The sequence below is a fragment of the Rhinolophus sinicus genome, linkage group LG03, assembly GCF_036562045.2.
Source record: "Rhinolophus sinicus isolate RSC01 linkage group LG03, ASM3656204v1, whole genome shotgun sequence".
In the NCBI taxonomy this organism is placed as follows: domain Eukaryota; kingdom Metazoa; phylum Chordata; class Mammalia; order Chiroptera; family Rhinolophidae; genus Rhinolophus; species Rhinolophus sinicus.
In genome coordinates this window covers 95,131,997-95,150,054 of record NC_133753.1, presented here as the reverse complement: position 1 = coordinate 95,150,054, position 18,058 = coordinate 95,131,997, and the positions used below count along the sequence as shown (strand labels likewise).

The 18,058-nt window shown below is 47.3% G+C and overlaps 1 protein-coding gene across 1 annotated transcript in view; it reads right to left on the bottom strand.

The window, feature by feature from the left end:
* THSD4 (thrombospondin type 1 domain containing 4) overlaps positions 1 to 17,416 on the bottom strand; it is a 574,709-nt gene extending 557,293 nt beyond the window's left edge. The window contains exon 1 of the mRNA XM_074328210.1: positions 17,222 to 17,416. The gene's annotated coding sequence lies outside the window, so the exon portion shown is untranslated. The remainder of the gene's footprint in view (positions 1 to 17,221) is intronic.
* Between the last annotated feature and the right edge of the window lie 642 nt (positions 17,417 to 18,058).

Here is an 18,058-nt window from a genome sequence, read left to right as displayed (position 1 = left end):
AGTACTGGTGGTGCCCTGAGAAACCCTGGCTGTGTCTGGGGAGACTGTGGTACCCTAAGAAACCCAGGAAGTCTGGCTGTGCCCAGAAGTACTGGTGGTGCCCTGAGAAACCCTGGCTGTGCCCAGAGAGCCTGGCTGTGCCCAGGATATTGCATTCACCTCCAGGCTCCTCGCACAGGACCCCTCTCTGAAGACGCTTGTCGCATAGATTGTGAGGCGAGAGCCTGTAGGGGTGCAGTGTGGGGACAGAGCCAGGAGTGCAGTTTCCAGGCTCTCAGCCTCACATGGAAAGGTGCTGGCTCAGGTAGTAGATGGCCATCGGCTGTGGCTAGTTGGCTGTCAGCTGTAACCAGTGAGCCATTGGCCACTAATATAACTGCTGTGGCTACGCTAGCAGCAAATGGGGGCTAGCAAGGAGATGGTGGCTGAGCCTGCAAGCGGCGCAGTGAGGGCTGCGAACAGTGTGGCTCCTGCTTCCTGTGTCTCGCCCAGTCGCTAGAGAGACTATAGTGGTGTGACTCCCATACCTATGGCTCTGTGGGTGTTCCTTTTTGGCTTCACCATGTCCTGCGTTCTCTTGTGGGGAGCGGGAGCCCCGCAGGCCTCCCCGCAGGACATGCAGTTACCAAAGGAAAGAAGATCCGACAACCACAGCTGAGCCCTGCCTGTGACCGCAGATTTCCCAATGAGCCACCAAGGCCTTCTTCAAGATGATGCTCCATCTCATTCCCAAACCAATACATTCTACAGCCACCTTGGTGAAAGGCACGTGACAGTGGGGATTAAGCGCAGCTTTGGCTCAGGCTCAGCTACCCTCCTGTTCCACTGGCCCTTTCTTCTGATACAAGGCCCAGGTCCTGCCATCTACAAATGGCTTCTTGTCACTCTGGCAAGCACCTGTGTACGTCTGTGTGCACACACACACACAAACACACACACACGTGTTGGGGAAGGAGGGTTTGCCAAATGCACTAACAATGAGCTTTCATCCACCAAACAGATCTAGGTAATACTTCAGGGCTGGGTGTAACATAGCTAACGTGGTATTCTTTAAAAAATAAAAAAAGTCCATCTATAACATTACACATGTTTACTGAGGAATGTTTGAAAACTATGGGAAACCATCAAGAGGAAAGCTATAATTACTCATAATCTCACAATGCAAATTAACCACTACAAAACTTTTTGGTGTTGCTCCTTCTGGTCTCTTTCTATGCAGAATGCTTGTACATACGATCTGCATGTTTTACATATACTATTTCTATGTAAACAAAATCACACACAGTTTTGCATTCTGTTTTTCACTTTAAATCATAAGCATCTCACTAGTAATATTCAGAAACATTTTTAATTACTGTATAATAATTCATCCTGTGGAAGCCAGATAACATCTAATAAGTTCCTTTATTGCTGGAATCTGCAATGAACATCTTTGTATAAAATTCTTTATCTGCTTCTCTGCTTAGTTCTTGATGATAGATTCTTAAAAATAGAATCACTAAGCCAAAAGGTATGACTACTTAAGGTCCTTCATACATATGGGCTGTTTTAAAAAAGAGTGTATCCTCCTAAAATCCCACATGTAGTGGATGAAATAGACACACTTGCTAATAATGCTAACATTATAATCTTTCCTACCATGACAATTAGTGAGGGTAGGCTAACTGCTGCAACAAACCGTTCCAGGATTTCAACGGCTTAACACAACAAAAAGTATTTTTGCTCAGTTCAATGTCTGATTTGGGTTGACAGGGACATTCTGATCCATACAGTCATGCAGGCATCGAGGGACCCAGTCTCTTTTCATCTAGTAGCTCCACCATTGTCTAGGGCCTCAGAATCCTTGGTTATTTGTTTTCCATCCAGTGAACAAACAAGGGAAAAGAGAAATCATGGAGGACTTAGCTAATAGCTTCACAACAGTAGCTTAAATCGCTACCACTTGTATTCCATTACCCAGCTTAGTCATATAGCTATCCCTAACTGCAAGAGAGTGGAAAACGTAGTCTGCCTGTATTGGCAGGAGGAAATCTTTTGGTACAGGGTGGGCATTCAATGTGCTTGTCAAAATAGGCAAAAAGAAAAACAAAATAAGGAAGTCATTTTAATATGTACTCTTGATTACTAGTGAAGTTCAAACAAATTTTCATTTTATTAGTCAAGTGTACTATCTCTTCTTACAATTTCTTTTACCAATGTTTCTGTAATGCTCATTATGTTTTGGATTGATTTTTAAGAGCTCTTTCTAGTATTAAGGATGTTAACTCTTATTTTGTCTAGGACCCCTTTTCAGTTTGATTTCTTCTTTCAATTTTTTAAATAATTTTTATGTAAATAAGTTTTTACACCTTTAAACTATCAATTATTTCCTTTCTGACTTTTCAAATTAACATCTGATCACAGAATCACAAAGCACACAAAAAACTGGGAGATACTAACCCAACTGCCCAATTTCATTATTTTGTAATCGTGATTTACCGGTGAATAAACTCACACTCAATGAAATAAAATGACTGGCACAGTTTTGCAGCTAATTAAAGGCAAAGCTAGAACTAGGGGTTTTTACATTTTATTGAGAGTATAATACATGACAAGCTACGCTAAGCACTTTTTGAACATTGTTTTGGTTGATTCTCAAGACAACTCTACGAGGTAGGTGCGACTGACATCCCCATTTTACAGAAAGGAAAACTGAGGCTGCAAGCAGTGATGCAATATACCTGAGCTTACAGAGCTAGTAAGTGGTAGCCATGTGATCTGAGCCCAAGCTCACATGATTGTTGGGGCCATGGCTTGTCTTAGCAATACAATGAGTATCTCGCAGGTCTCCTGACACACTGCATCAAATATACACTCCCAGGAAAACTGCCGGCTGCCAAACATGGGCTACGACCTGGGCCCCAGCCAGGGAGATGCTGTGCATGAGGCTGTGCTCAGCCCTGTTCACTCCAGGACGGCTGTGGCCCTGGGTCCAGGATGTTTCCTCAGTGCCCCCATGCATTTACCTGTCCAGAATGCCTCCTGGCTTGGTGTGCCGCAGCCATCATAAATCAACCAGCCACACGCTCTGCCCTTGCTGCTTCTGAACATCAGGGGAAAGGATTTGACTTTTCCTGCTCGGCTCTTAGGGCTTCTGCACTGACATTTGAGTTATGTTATTATTTTCTTAAAGGACAGAAATCTAGTCAATGATTTATAGTAATCACTACTGTGCGATATATGCCAAAAGGCTTTGTACATCCTTACAGAAGGAAGCAGAAACCCAGCAAATTAGTTTTACTTCTTGGACACAATTCTGTGATGGGCTGCTATTAGGTAAAGCCAAAATCTGGTGCCACAATTAAAAGATTATGATAATTCAAAACAGCCAGCCATCTCAGGAATTAGGAAACATTTTCAAGGAGGCCAAAAGAGGCAAGTCATTGGAGTCAAGGTCACTCAGAGGTCAACGGAGACAATAAAAGGCAATTGGGTTTAGCGAGAATAAAACTGTCACCATATCCATTTTCTTAAACTCCATTGTCAATTGCCATGCAAATCTGTTCTCTTCTTGTCTCTTCTGTCTGCCTTGTTGGTCTCCTTGTGACCCAAACCAGGACTAGAAAAATATCAATAATAACCCAACCCCCACCAACAAGCTATGCACACTGGGTAAGCACTCTTACACTCTGACCTCTTTGATTATTATCTCATGCTGAGGTCTCAAACAACAACTCAAGACCTGCCCTCTCATTCAGACCGTTTTCCTGTATTTCTAGTTTGCTCCTGCTGATGGCCGGCTCACAATGAATAATAAAAGGACCAGGTTACCAGCTCCACACCAAGTCCTCCACCTGCCAAGGTTTCCTACTTTGGTGGTAGCCATCACCTTCCTTCCAGTGACAACGCTCAAAGCTTACCTGGGCTTCCATAATTCCCCCCTCCAATGTTCCCAAGGCCCCGAGTTTTGCCAACTCTCAACTCTTCATTTGTATTATCCCTGTTAGCTTGTCTCATACCTCTTTCCTGCCCACTGCATCTTCCACCAGCCTCATACAAGTCATTATTCAGATAATCAGTTAGTGTTTCTTTGATTTCCCTATGCATCTCTGTCAAAAATCAGAGGGGCATATTTCTGGGTTCTCCATTTTGTTCCATTGATCTCTGTGCCCATCCCTCTGCCAGTTCCACACAGCCTTGATTATTGCAGCTATGTTAGTCTTCAAACCTGGTACACTGATTCCTCCTGTTTTATTCTTCTTTTTCAAAACTATTTTCAGAAGTTTGACTATGACGTATCTTGGGATAGATTTCTTTGGGTTTATCCTCTTTGGAATTCACTAAGCTTTTGAATCTGTAGGTTTGTGTTCTCTCCTAACCTTGGGAAGCTTCCAACAATTAGTTCACCAAGTACTTTGTTTCAGTCCCATCCTCCTCTCTCCTAGGATTTCAGACACATTACATCTTTTGTGAGTTCTACTGGTCCCTGAGGATCTGTTTGTTTGTTTTGTTTGTTTGTTTGTTTTTCTTCCCCAGCCTATTTTCTCTCTGTTGTTCAGATTGGGTAATTTTTATTGCTATATCATCAAAATCACTGCTTCTTTCGTTTGTTGTTTCTATTCTTCTGTTTAGCTCATCCAGTGAGATTTTATTTCAGTTATGGTTTATTTCAGTTCTAAAATGTTCATTTGGTTCTTCTTTCTACTTGTATCTGCCTTTTCCCTGCTGTGACTTCCTATCTTTTTCTCATTTCTTTCAAGCATAATTATTCAATGAAGCATTGTCACGGTGACTGCTTTACAATTTTTGTCAGATAATTCTCATGTCTCTGTCATCTCAGTGTCAGCATCAGTTCATAGTCAGTTTTCATTCAGTTTGACATCTTCCTGGTTTAGGGTAATAATGAGTGATTTTCCATTGAAATCTGGACATTTTGGATATTTATTATGTTATGAGGCTCTAGATTTTACTTAAATCTGACACTGTTGCAACAGGGAACGGGAGGCCCCACCTCATTATGACCAGGTGGGGACACAAGTTCAGGTTCCCCACTTGACGTCCACTGACACCCAGGGGAGAAGGGGGACTCACCATTACTACTGAGCAGGAGTGGGAGTTCCAGCTCCTCAGCAGGTCTCCACTAATACTTACCTGGCTGGGAGGGACAGAAGTGCCTCATTACTGTGCCTCAGGTGACCTTCCCTGGCACCACTGGTGGGGGGGTGCATGGCCTTGATACTGCTGGGGAGGGGGTAATGAGGCAGGATAGAGAGCCTAGGAAATTGACCACCCCCTCCAGGGTACAAGGTGAGGTGCCTCACTGGTTATACAACAAGTGACTGTATCCAGTACCCGCAGCTGGAGAAAAAACAAGAACTAGTTTCATCCAGCAAAGCTCATCCCTAAGATGGGGGAACCTGACCTTTAGCTAAGTTTAATGTCATTATGTCATTTGCATTGAGGTTACTACGACTCCCATCATGCATCTGACACCATGACAGTTCTGCAGGAATGAAATAAGGAAGAAAAAGCAGATATGGAGGGTCCCACCAAGGAAGAGGAGAAGAATGAACCATGACAATGGGACGTGACCAATTCTCACCCCAGGAGAGATGTAAACCCCTGATTGTGACTTCCTCAGGGCGACTCATTCTCTGAATTCATCCACACTTTCCTCTCAAGTGTGTACTTTCATTTTCAATAAATCATGTTTGCTTTCCCACATGTGTTTCGCTCTTGAATTCTTTCTTGTGCAGAGACAAGAACACCCATGCCCTTGGCTCCAAGACCTCTTGTCTATAAACCAAGGAGCTCCTGAAGCACAGAAAGAATGCCAGCTCCAACCCATTATAGTATTGAAAAACCAAACCTGCCAGAGAGCAGTGGCTGCCTCCCTTCACATCCTGCCAGACCCCAAGGCCAGAATGCACACATGGTTACACACCACCATCCCCTAAACGACACAAACACACGTCTACTCACAAAACACCTTCCACACAGTAAGAGCACAGCCACGAGCCAAGAGCTACAGCATCACAGTTACCTTTGGGGTTGGTGGTCTTCCATGTAGAGTATTCTGGCTTTCCCCACCATTGGAATCCTGGATACCAAGATATACCCAGGAGCTGCAGTGCTCAGGGCAGCCTGTAGGCCAAGTGTCCCTCTCCTGGTTGGAGAGCTGGGTCTGCACCCCACTGGAGGAACCTTCCTTGGACCTGGGACCTGGCGTGTGGCCCCACCAGACACACAGTACTGCTTATTCTCCAGCAAGGGAAAGCTGGTGACCTGGGAAGGGAAACTGCTAACAGCCTTTGTTTTTATTTCCATTTAAAAAGGTTACTGACTTTACTTCATGTGCAAAGAACCAAAGTAACAATTTCAAAGAGGCTCAGCAAGTTTTGGCGCTGACCAAATATACAGAACTTTTGGGTGGGGAGGAAAGGAAAGGCAGAGAAGGAACAAACGTTTATCCCACATTCACCATGTGCCAGATACAAGCCTTGGTGTTCCTTCCATGCCCTCCCCTGCTTTTACAATAAAAATTCCAGCCAGAATCAAGTTCCAAACCCCTACTAAAGTCCATCAGTCTGTTGAGAGTCAGGCAGAGTTGCCAGACTCGTGGATGGTATGAAATAACAAACAGTTTTATGGTATATAATTGGAATCATGACATTTAATGAAGTATTTGATGCCTAAATTTCAAAATAATATGATTTAAATTGTTAAATTCATTAGAATAACTACTTAAGAATTACAAATTATGTTCAAGTAATTGTCTATGTTGGTATCACCCAGGCTGATAAATACCCACAATCTTTTAATAGAACTTGTGAACTAAGCTACACTTTTATGAGCCCTGGACCGTCTATGAGTGGTTTTGTTGACTACTGAGATATTTTAACATTCACTCTTTTTACAATTTAAAACAACTTTCAAATATTATCATCATCTAGATTAGGGGTCCGCAAACTCTGGCCAGTGGGCCAAACCTGACCCACTGCCTGTTTTTGTCACATTTTCAAATGGCTGAACAAAAATCAAAAGAAGAAAACTATTTCTAAGATGTAAAAATTATATGAAATTCAAATTCAGTGTCCATAAATAAAATTTTACTGGCACACAGCCTGGCCCGTTCACTTATGTATTGTCTATGGCTGCTTTTGTGCTCAAAAAACAGAGTTGATTGGTTGCAACAAAGACCATACAGCATGCAAAGCCAAAATACTAACTGTCTAGTCCTTTACAAAAAAACGTTGGCCGACCCCTGATCTGGACTGTCTGTGAAGCGGTAGTGCCAGATTAAAACACACTGAGACGATGATGATGGCAGCAACAGCAGCCAGGTGAGCTACTCAGGAAGCCAAATAACGTTTATGAGATAAGTGGGCAATCTGAGCACACGCACTGTGCAATGTCAGCGATAACACCCCAACCATGTGAAAAGAAACATTAAAGCAAAACTGCGTTCCGAGAACGTGTCAAGCACACTTGCACGTTCTTTACATTTATTCTAAAGGGGGAAAAATAGTCTGAATTGTAAGAGATCTGAATTCTGCGAGATCTTCCAGAATGCAGCCCACCCATAAAACATAACAGGCTTCAATTTCCTTTCTCCCCAGGTTAGGTGTGGGGTGGGGGCTCCCGTCTCTCTGAATTCCTACCAATCACCATCTGATGCCCTTCTCCTGGGTCCCCAGCCTTCCTGCTGCAGAATGGCACTCACACTGGTCATCCTCTCTGCCAAGCCCCCAAGGCAGGAACGGCATCTTCTTCCTCTTTAAGCTGGATGGACCCTGCAGCGTTCATTTAGACACACAGTAGGCCCTTTGTTTCAGTGTGGGAATGAACACTGTACCTATGCGGTCTTTAATTCCTGTGGCACGGACAGTGGCTATTAGTCCACTTCACAAATGAGGACATTGAAGCTCAAAGAGGTTAAGCTGTTCAAGCCACACCAGCAATAATAAGGGACAAAGTCAGGACGGGAATTCACACCATTTACAATGCAGGGTGCCTGACGCCTAGCAGGGGCTCAGGAGGTACTGGGTATGAAAGAGAATGCATGCATAGTGATGTCCATAAGAACCACTGCAGAATACGAGCAGATCTCAGAAGTCACCAAGATCTGCACTCCACTTAGTCACAGAAACCGGTCATAAAAGAACATGTATTGTACGATTCCGTGTACATGTGAACACTGTATGAGCACTGACATAACCTCCCTGCACAGAACTTATAAAGTCCCTTGTGAGGAGAGGTACTGAGTTCCCCAATATGAGCCTGAGGAAACAGTACCTACTAGGAAAGGAAAGGGGAGGCAGAAAACCAGCACCCATTCTGTTTCCCGGTGCTCTCACCTGGACTCCCAGGGGCGTTTTCTCTGATGAGCCCCAGAGTAGCACCTGTGTTACTAGAAAGTCTCCTGCTTTTGACCTGGTCATTACCTGGCCTGAAACTGAGTTGCCAAAACAGAATGTGAGATAAAAAAATAAAAATAAAAAAGTACAGCAAATTGAACATTCATGTTGGTAGTACTAATTTTTTGATTAGGGAAAAACTAGAAACAACGTAGATTGCTAACAGAGGGTGGGGCATCACGATGGAGAAAAATGATGGAAACCATCATTATGCTTAAAAATGGGAACCCTGACTAGCTCAAGGGTGGGAACTGTTTATACAAAATCATACTATGCGACACAGATAAATTGTGCACATGCTTAAACTCAAATATAGGCAAATACCAAGGAGAAAACAGAATAACATGAGCTGTTAGTGTACTATGCAAATATGTGAGGTGGGGGTGGGGAGGAAGAAGAGCAAGGGGAGGAGGAAATGGGGCAGAAAAGGACAAAGAGGGAGGGAGGGAGGGCTGTTTGGGTAGTTACAGGCACAGTAAAACTCAAATGAAACAATAGCACAGTTGTGGGATTGTAAATTCTACAGGCTTTCTGGAAGGCCAATTTGACTACATGTATTAAATACCTTAAGAGTACTTTTATCTTTTGTCCCAGAAACAGCACTATGCATTAACAGAAGTATAAAAATGCACAAAAGATGCAGTTATATTTATAAATCATATTGGAAAACAAACATGTCCAAAAATAGGGGATCGTTTAAACAAACATTAATATTTTTAAAATACCCTGCAGCCATTAATAAAATCATATTTTGGAAGAACAGTGAATATTTAGTACATAGGGAAATGTAACCCTATACAACAATACATCTAACAACAAATGTTAACAATACATGATGTATTTATTGTTAAGTGAAAAAAGTAGTGAACATAACAATATGTTCAGCATGATTCCCATTTTATAAAACAGTGTATATGTATACATGTGTGTGGATAATAGAAATATAGACACTAGAAAGATACACATTAAAAATAATGGGTGGGGGATTATGAATGATTTTCATTTTTCTTCTCTGTGTTTTTCTGTATTTCCTAGTTTTCTACAATAAATATGCCTTACTTTTATAATCAGAAAAAAATGAAGTATTATATCTGGAAACTTCAAAAGCCAATCAGCAGGTCTGTCTCAGTATGCGGCATCTGACACCTGGATTTACAAGCCATGCAGGAGACAGGAGGGGCTAAAATGTGTGCACAGCACCCACACTACGTAGCCTGTGGCGACATGGCTGCAAAGCCTCCAGGCCATGTCTCCCGGGCAGGGCCCACTGTATCCACACTGCCTCTCCAGGATGAACCTCCACAGGCTCTGCTGAGGGCATGAGCCGAGGGCACCCCAACAAGTGTCTGGAGGACAGAGGTTGGGCCTCCTTGCTCCTCCCAGACTTAGGACCCAGCCAGCCCCACTGCCTCCACCTCCACACTCAGGCTGGGGCACCTACCCGCTGCACTGTCTCCTGCACATCTGCCCACAGTACAGACTGGGCACTCCCTGGAGCTGCCTCTGTTCTGACACTGTAGCTCCACCCCTTCTCTAAGCAAAAGAGCCTTACATTTTATTTTTAAAGTGGGTCACACACCAATCCAAAGGAATGAAATAGTGATGTATGCTTTGGCATGGGTGAGCCTTGAGGACACTATTCTTAGTGAAAGAAGCCAGTCACCAAAGATCACATATTGTATGATTCCATTTATATGAAAAGTACAGAATCCACAGAAACAGAAAAGAGACTAGTGGTTTCCAGGGACTGGAGGAGGGAGAAGTAGGGAGGGACTTCTAATAGATAAAAAGTTTCTTTCCGTGATGAACTATTCTGGAATCAAATAATGTTGATTGTTGCACAACTTTGTGAATAAAGTAAGTAAGCACCACTGAATTATATACTTTAAAATGGTGAATTACAATGAGACTTTTCAGTGGGTTACAATTAGACTGAGGGCCTAACTGGCTCATTAGTTCCACAGAGCACGTGCTTTGGAGCCAGGTGAACCGGAATTCACACAAAATTCTGACACCTACTCGCTGTGTGAGCCCGTGTAAATTCCTTAATCTCTCTGAGCCTCGCGTTTCTAAGCTGCAGACTAGGAATAGCGTCGAGCTCACATGGATGGTTGAGAGGATTAAGTAACATAATGCAGCCCCTGACACAGAACTCTGCAACAGTGGTTCCTTCTCCCTTAGCTGGCCGGAAGCTTCTCTGAACTTCACGCAGAATGAAATCCTGGGCCTCACTAAAGGGAAGCAGGGCCTGGGACTTGTCTGTGCTGGAAAAGACACCATAGACTAAATGGAATTAGAGGCTAGAATGTTAGCGCACATCCAATAATGAGACTTCAAAACTGGAAGGCATGGCTCCACCGGCAAGGCTCAGCGCTAACAGCAATAACCTGGCTCACACAGTCTCAAAGGGCCTCATGTCCACTGGCAGGTCCACCCCTCCGCTCAACCATTGATAAGTGTTACTATTATTAGCTTCAATCAAGGATGAAGCAAAGGAGGCTCCAAGAAAACAGAAAAGGAAACCGCTGCGATTTGCATCCATTTTTTTTAAACTTTTTAAAAATTCACTTTGTCGAATGATGATGCATTTTGTTAAAAATAAAAAAGTTTCCACAGTTAAAAATGAAGCACAGGTCAGCAATAGCTTTATAATATTAAAAAAAAACCTAAATCAAAGACTTTCTCTTTAAACATCCCTCCCCCGCCCCCGAGACACACACACACACACACACACACACTTTCTCCCTAGAATGTTACTATGAGCTTCAGGGCAGGAAGGGCTGATTCCACAGCTCTGGGGTTTGCTCTCAAAGCAGCTGACCTCTTGACCCTCGGCCATTCTGCTCAGGCTGTCAGGTCACAGCGAGGCTGGCAATGGGCAGAGCTGGTGTGGAAGTGGCCGTGCCACAAGAAACCAGGCAGGCGTCACTGCGCGGTCCACCAGGTCTGGCTGCCAAGCACAGAGGCAGAGGCAGGCAGTGTAATAAATAAAGGGGCAGCTGAAGGCCAGGGTGGGCGAGGGGGAGCAGAATCTGAGGCATGTGAGGGTCAAACAAGCACCATCAATCAAAGAGGAGTTGTTCACCCAAAGCAGGTCTGAAGACGCAGAAGAGAAGCTGCTCATCCTCTTTTCCAGAGAAAATCTCCTCTCAGATCTTAGGCGGGCAATGAGAAGACAATGATAGCTACCATTCACGTGGCACTTCCTGAGCCGGCTTTCAGCATTTTACCTTCTCATAAATCTCACCCATGACCCCCATTTCACAGATGGGAAAACTACAGCACACGAGGTTAAGGAAATGTGTAGGGACACACAGACTGGGGGCGTCAAGGCCTGAAGGCAGGGGGCTGGCTCCGAGGCTCCTCCCTCAGTATCGCAGTGCTGCCCCCTGATGGGGAAGGACCGGACCCCCTGCTGCCAGAGATGGTGTGCAGCGGGTGCCAGACTCCCTCCTCTGTCTTCCTGGAAATGACACGGGGTCAGAGGCACTGCATCTTAGGAGGAAAAGTCTGTTTGGCAACTACAAATTTGTAACTTGCTGATATGATCAAACGGAAGCAGCTAGAAAAGCCTCCCAGCGGTCTGTGTACCCATTTTCATAAGGAATTAATCTCTCTTGACTGAGCCTCCAAGAAAAATGGTAAGTCCAAGAAATGGCCTGTCACCCCACCCCAGTCCCCTGGTAGTCATCCTTGCCTTAAATCAAAGGCCATGCCCCGCTTTCATCAGATGCCTGCTGATAATTCTCTTGCCATTTCCCTGCTGGGGCTCAGAGGGCCAGCCTAAAGGGTTAACATCTCATTTCCTCTCGTCTTTCAAGCCTTAATCCCCATCCTGAGCTGGGTGCATTCCAAGCCCACCTGGAGCAGGTCATGACGAGCCCCAGCCCATGGCTGGCCCTTCATTTCCCCTGGCAGGAGATTAGATGGGGCAGCCATTAATCACTCATTACTTGTGTCCTTGCTGCTGGCCAGCCCTCAGGCAGGCAGCCAGCTGACTGGAGGGTGGGGCAGGCCCGCCTCTGCCCGCCCCAGGTTGTGACCCACCCAGTGCCACCCTTCTGGGACAAGACACCACAGTGCAGCCCAGCCCTCTGTCCTCCGGCCCATGCCCACCAGGAGAAGGGCTAACGGAGAACACTGCCGGGGTACCACCTAAGCCATCAGCTTCGGCAAAGCGCCTCAGAGAAGACGTTTAGTTGAAAAATTAGGTAAAAAGAAGAGATAAGTAGGAAAAGATTACTGTCCTACGACAACTAATGACCAATAAAGAAAACTGCTGCCTACTTGTTTTTTAGGTCCTTTTTGGAGGAGTCTAAAGGGAAGCTGGGTGGGGGAGGGAATGTTGAATGAATTCAGGATTATTGCTGCACAGCTAGGGGTGTTCATTTGCTGGGTTTCAATATAAGGTTACAATATATAGCCCTTTGTCTAAACAACCCTGGTCCAACACCCCTGGACCTGAGGGGGCCCGAAATTATATATTTTTTCTATAGCACATATATTGAGTAGCACTGGTCTGCCCAGCACCGAGCAGGTACACAGTGGATAAGGGATGCGATGAGGATGACACTGAGCCCTGCATGCCTACGCCCTGGTCCCCACACTGCCCTCCAGGCTTTGGCCATCTCTTTGTTACGGATGGGGAAACTGAGGCTGGGGATCGGAGAGGGGCAAAATAAAGGCTTCTAGAATGAGGGAAATGTGTCAATATCCAAACCCCATCTGGGGAAGGAAGTGCAACTCACCAGGCCTGGAGGGAGGGAGTGGCTGGCAAGACACATTTAGCCCTATTTGGGGAGTCGCAGCCCATTTCTTACCCCAGGAAATCTGGGGCTCCAGAACCAACTCACCCTGATCCTTCTCCCTCAGCACTTGCTCAGACCCAGAAAGAAATTCCCAGGGAGCCTGAAGGGGGCAGGGCCTCCATGCCTCTGTGGGGAGGGCTGGGGGTGAGGAGGATGCTTTCAGGACCAAATGGAAGATCCCTTTGACCAAAAGAGAGTTCTCCACCCAGCCTGGGCCGTGATGCTCCATTGGGCACTGCTCAGAGTCCAAGCGAAGGCCTCCGGTAAACAGGAAATGTTACCTGGGATGAAAGGCTTAGTAACTCTAGCACCTCCTTGTAAAGGCAGCCTAGGGCAGTGGTTCTCAAACCTGAGCCTGCCAAAGAATCACCTGAGACAATCCTAAAAATGCCAACTCCGGGGCTCTGCCTCCACCCTGGAATCCGTTTGGTTTTTTTGTTTCTTTTTTCACCAGATCCTAACTCTGATTCAGATGTTCCAAAGACAACCCTTTCAGGAAAGAATGATATAGTGGAAAGAGCAACAGACTCAGAGAGCTGGATTCTAGATTTAGGTTCAAAACCTGAGCTATTAGCTTCAGGCAAGTGACCCAGAGTCTTCTTCCTCCTAAAATGGGGGTGACAATGTCTCTGTCATGGGTGCTGGGACACCCATGCCGGGTCACAAAGGAGTCAAGCACCGAGCACAGCCCACAGCAGCGCTCAGTAAACAGGACCTGAATGGGTCAGTTCATTAGGCCAGCGAGGGTCCAGAAACCAGAGAAGTGGGTTTTGGTGGGTTGGGGAAAGAATGGGCAAAACGGGCCCGGGAGATGAGGGGTGTCCCTGCATCAGTGCACAGGTCCTGAAGGGGGGGAGGGGGCAGTTCCTGAAAGGCAGCCAGAGTCAGAAGAGCAGCCTAAAGCAAGAGCCTCCCACTGAAGCCCCCCCCCCAGCGTCAGCCTGTAATATTTCTAATCCATTATTTTCCCAGATAAGGCAGTCAATAGACACATGAAACCTTTACATCCACACATACACAAATAAATAACACAATCACACACGAAAAGAAAGCTACAAGGTAGGAAATGGGGAGAAAAGAGGGGAAAGATGGGAAAAGTGGGATGGGAGGCCAAACCCAGTCAAGTCATATTTTCAAGTTTGCTGGTCCTGGTAACAAGTGGGTACTATGCTGCCCGCCTTGGAGGGGCCCAAAGAAGAGAGGCCAGGAGGCTCGCCCACTAGGGCATGTCCAGGCTGAACACAGAGTCATGGCAAAGAATGCAGGACAGCACAGAAGGTGGGTCCAGGGAACAGGGCTACGTATGCAAGAAGGCTGGGATGCACTTCCTGGCAAACTTTAAATTAATGGAATGGAAACCTGCATTTCTGAGCTGTGGGTGGGGGGCATACAAGACCACAATAAAGAGACTGGGTAAGTGAAGAGTTTTAGGAGAGAAAAATCGGGGTATTCTTGGGTCAATAAAGGAGACTGGAATTAAGACAAGTTTTAAATGCCCAGATGAAGAATGACCTTGGATCAACCCTATCCATAACAGCACGGTCACATCTCTAGGTCTTTGCTCAAGCTCTTCCCTCTACCTGGCATGCCCTCCCTCCTTCCAGCCTTTTCCATCTCCTTGGACTCCTCTTCATACTTCAAAGCCCAGCTGTAATTTTCTTAGCTCCTCCCATGCAGAAAAAAATGTCTCCCTCATCTGTGGCTCCTGAAGCTTTGCACACCCCCAATATTTTACATTGTTTTGTGGTTATTTCTTTATGTCTCTTTATCTCCAAAGTGGCAATTAATCATCTGCTAGCCTGTGAACAAATTGAGGGCAAAGATATTGTCTTGTTCTTCCTTTAAGCCCCAGCACATAGCAACAGTCCCTGGCACACAGCAGATGCTCAAAAAATCTACCGGAGACAAATGAAATAGAAGTGAATAGTGGGGACCCATTGTGATTTCTTAAGAGGAATGATGTGGTGAAATCAGAATTTTAGGAATATTAATCTGTCAGCATGAACAAAGATGGTTTAAAATGAAGAAAGAGACTCATGGCCAGGAGTCAAGAGGGGAGATTATTACTGTCATTTGGACATAAGGTGGGGGCAGAGGGAATGGAAATAGAAAATAATTTTCTGTGATATCACAAAAGAATGTGGAAGGGATTTGGTAATAAGCTACAAATATGGGTAATGGGATGGGGCAATAGGGGGTGCTCAAACATTGAGATTCCTGGACAACTGGGAGAAAGGTGGTGCCACAAGAGAAATGTGGGGGGCCGAGAAAGAGAGGGGCAATACCTGGCCTCTCTCTAGGATAATTGATTGTGATCACAACAAGCATTTCTAGGCAAAACAAAAACAAACCCACAACACCTCCAAATCAGAATTTCCAACCCTGCTCTTATTCCCCAACTCTGGGTTGTATTTTATTTTATTTTCCTAAAAGTCAGTTAGAAACTTTTCTTCATGGCAGGGGAGACTGAGATGTATATAAGACCAGCCTGGTCCCCTGCTCAGGGCTGGGCATGCAGATCACATGAGCTCAAGCCGTCAGCCCTCCCTACAAGAGGCCTGCCTGACCGTGGCTTACTCAGTAAGTGCCCCAGTCTGCTGATCACCCACTCTCACTTCCCAGGCCAGGACCTCCGGGAAACCCCTGCTCCAGCCCTGCAAAGGTTTATAGGAAAGTCCCAGGACTCCCATCTGCTTCCTTGAATTAACTCCCGGGGGAGGATTTTGTTTTCTAAAGGAATTCAACTGTAGTGCCAACAAAAATCTATAGGAATTGAGGGGTACTCGATTTAAATCACATTTTTTAAATGTTTGCTTCTTTGTATATTGAGACCCAGTAAGATCCACTTCATCACCTTTATCAATGAAGCAGAAGCCACGTGCTGGTTATGCGGGTTGTAAGTGCTGTGTGATCTCTGAAAGAAATCTTTAGACTCTTCAGGGTCTGGGTGCCTTCTGCTGTGGAACTACAGTTGGACAAGATCATTCCTTAGACCTCTCCTGGGTCTCTATTTCTCTTACTCCAAATCCCAAAAGGCATTCCATGATCGCTCAGCTACTCAGGTCCAAGACTTCAGATTCACTTACTGCCTGCGAAGGGGTGAAACACGCGTGGGGGGGTCACAAAGGAGACGGGAAGAGACGCAAGTACATTTAATAGGCAGTAGTGGAGGCTGTGGGGCGCCGGGCTGAGTGTGGACTGCTTAGGAAACACCAGCCCCACAAATTCCAGATGCTAAGTGGGCCTGAGAACAATCTGAAAGCCCCTTCCCAAGTTAGGGCTGATGTTATTTCAAAGTGAAAAATATTAACTCACAGATCCCTAAAGCCCCAAGGTGAGCTAGCTCTGTAAAAGCTAATTCTATGAGTGCGCCAAGGGACTGCAGGTACTTGGGCTGCACTCAGGGAAGTGTCCAGAGTTGGCGGAAACCACTCATCCACTCCGGCTCCCACAGGCACAGGGTTGCCGCGGCTTAGCTGAGACACACACACGGATTTGAGGCTTTCTAGAAAACAGAGTGGCCGAGGCCCCAGGCTGGGGCTCGGGGCGCGCCGACCGAGAGCTGACCAGCTAGCCCTCCAGCCCGGAGCTGGAGGGAGGCGAGGCTGGGGTGGGGGCGCACGGGCTGGCTGTGGACTCCCCGGTCCCCTCTCCCGAGACCCAGAGAGCGCGGGCCGCGACTCCAGGACGGCCGAGGTTGACGGTCCCTAGAGTTTCAGAGTTGGAGGGCGGAGGGGTGAGTGTGGGCGCCGGCGGAACAGAACAAATCCTCCAGGAAGGGAAGAGAGGGAAGGAAGCGCAGCCGTCGGCACGGACCAGGCGCGGCTGGCTCCCCGAGCCCCGTGCGGGCGCAGCCCCGCGGCGCCCCGGACACACCCACTGCGCCCGGCCGCCGAGCGCCCGCCCGCCCGCCCGCCCCGCGGTCCAGAGGGAGCCAGAGAGGCGGCAGGGGCTGGGCCAGGTCGGGGTCGCGCAGGCAGAGAGCAGGGGGCGCGGGGCGCGGGCGGCTCTGCTCACCTGGCGGTCCGCGTCCCGGAGCGGCCGGCGGCCGCCTCGCCTCACCTCGCCCCGCGTGGTTCCCGGAGCTGGGCAGCCCGAGCCCGCCGCATGGACGGCCGCCGCCGCCGCCGCCGCCCCGCGCCCTCCCTGCACCGGCTCCCGCTGAGCCCCGGTTCCGTGTCCGGCTGCGCGGGCGGCCAGCGGCTCGGGCGCGCGCGGAAAGCTCTGGCTCGGAGTTTGGGATCCGGAGAGCCGGGACCCGCGCTCCCTCCGTCCCTCCTCCCTCCCCCACTCGCGGCCTCCTGCTGTCATCTGGAGTCGCTCCTGCCGCCCCCTGGCGGCCGCCTCGGGAAGGACCGGCCCTCAATCCACACCTGAGATTCCGGAGGGGCCCCTTAAAGGATGAGAGAAGCTGATCTCTGGGTACCAGAGGCAACGAAGGCATGAGGGTGGCAAGAGTGGAATGAAGAGTGGTCTGGGCGGGCCAGGCCTGGCCAAGTGAGAGGCACGACCAGGAGGTAGGCGAGGGCCAGAAGGTAGAGGCCTTGAATTCCACGTGAATCTTACCCTGAGGTTTGTGGGAGTCACTGACAGACTGAAGCACAGGAGGACATGGGCCTCCTCGCCTTCTGGAACTACCATTCTGGCTGTGACAGGATGGGGCTGAGGCTGAAACAGGGAGCCAGCAAGAAAAATTGTGCGGTGAGCCAGAGCAGAGAAGGCAGTGATTCTAAGGCCAGAGAAGGAAGAGCCCTGGTGGAAAGGGCACGTGCAGTCACACCCACTCACATACTCACACACAAGGGGAGCCTCACTGGGAGCCTCCAAAAGCACAAGACAAAAGCACAAGAGTCC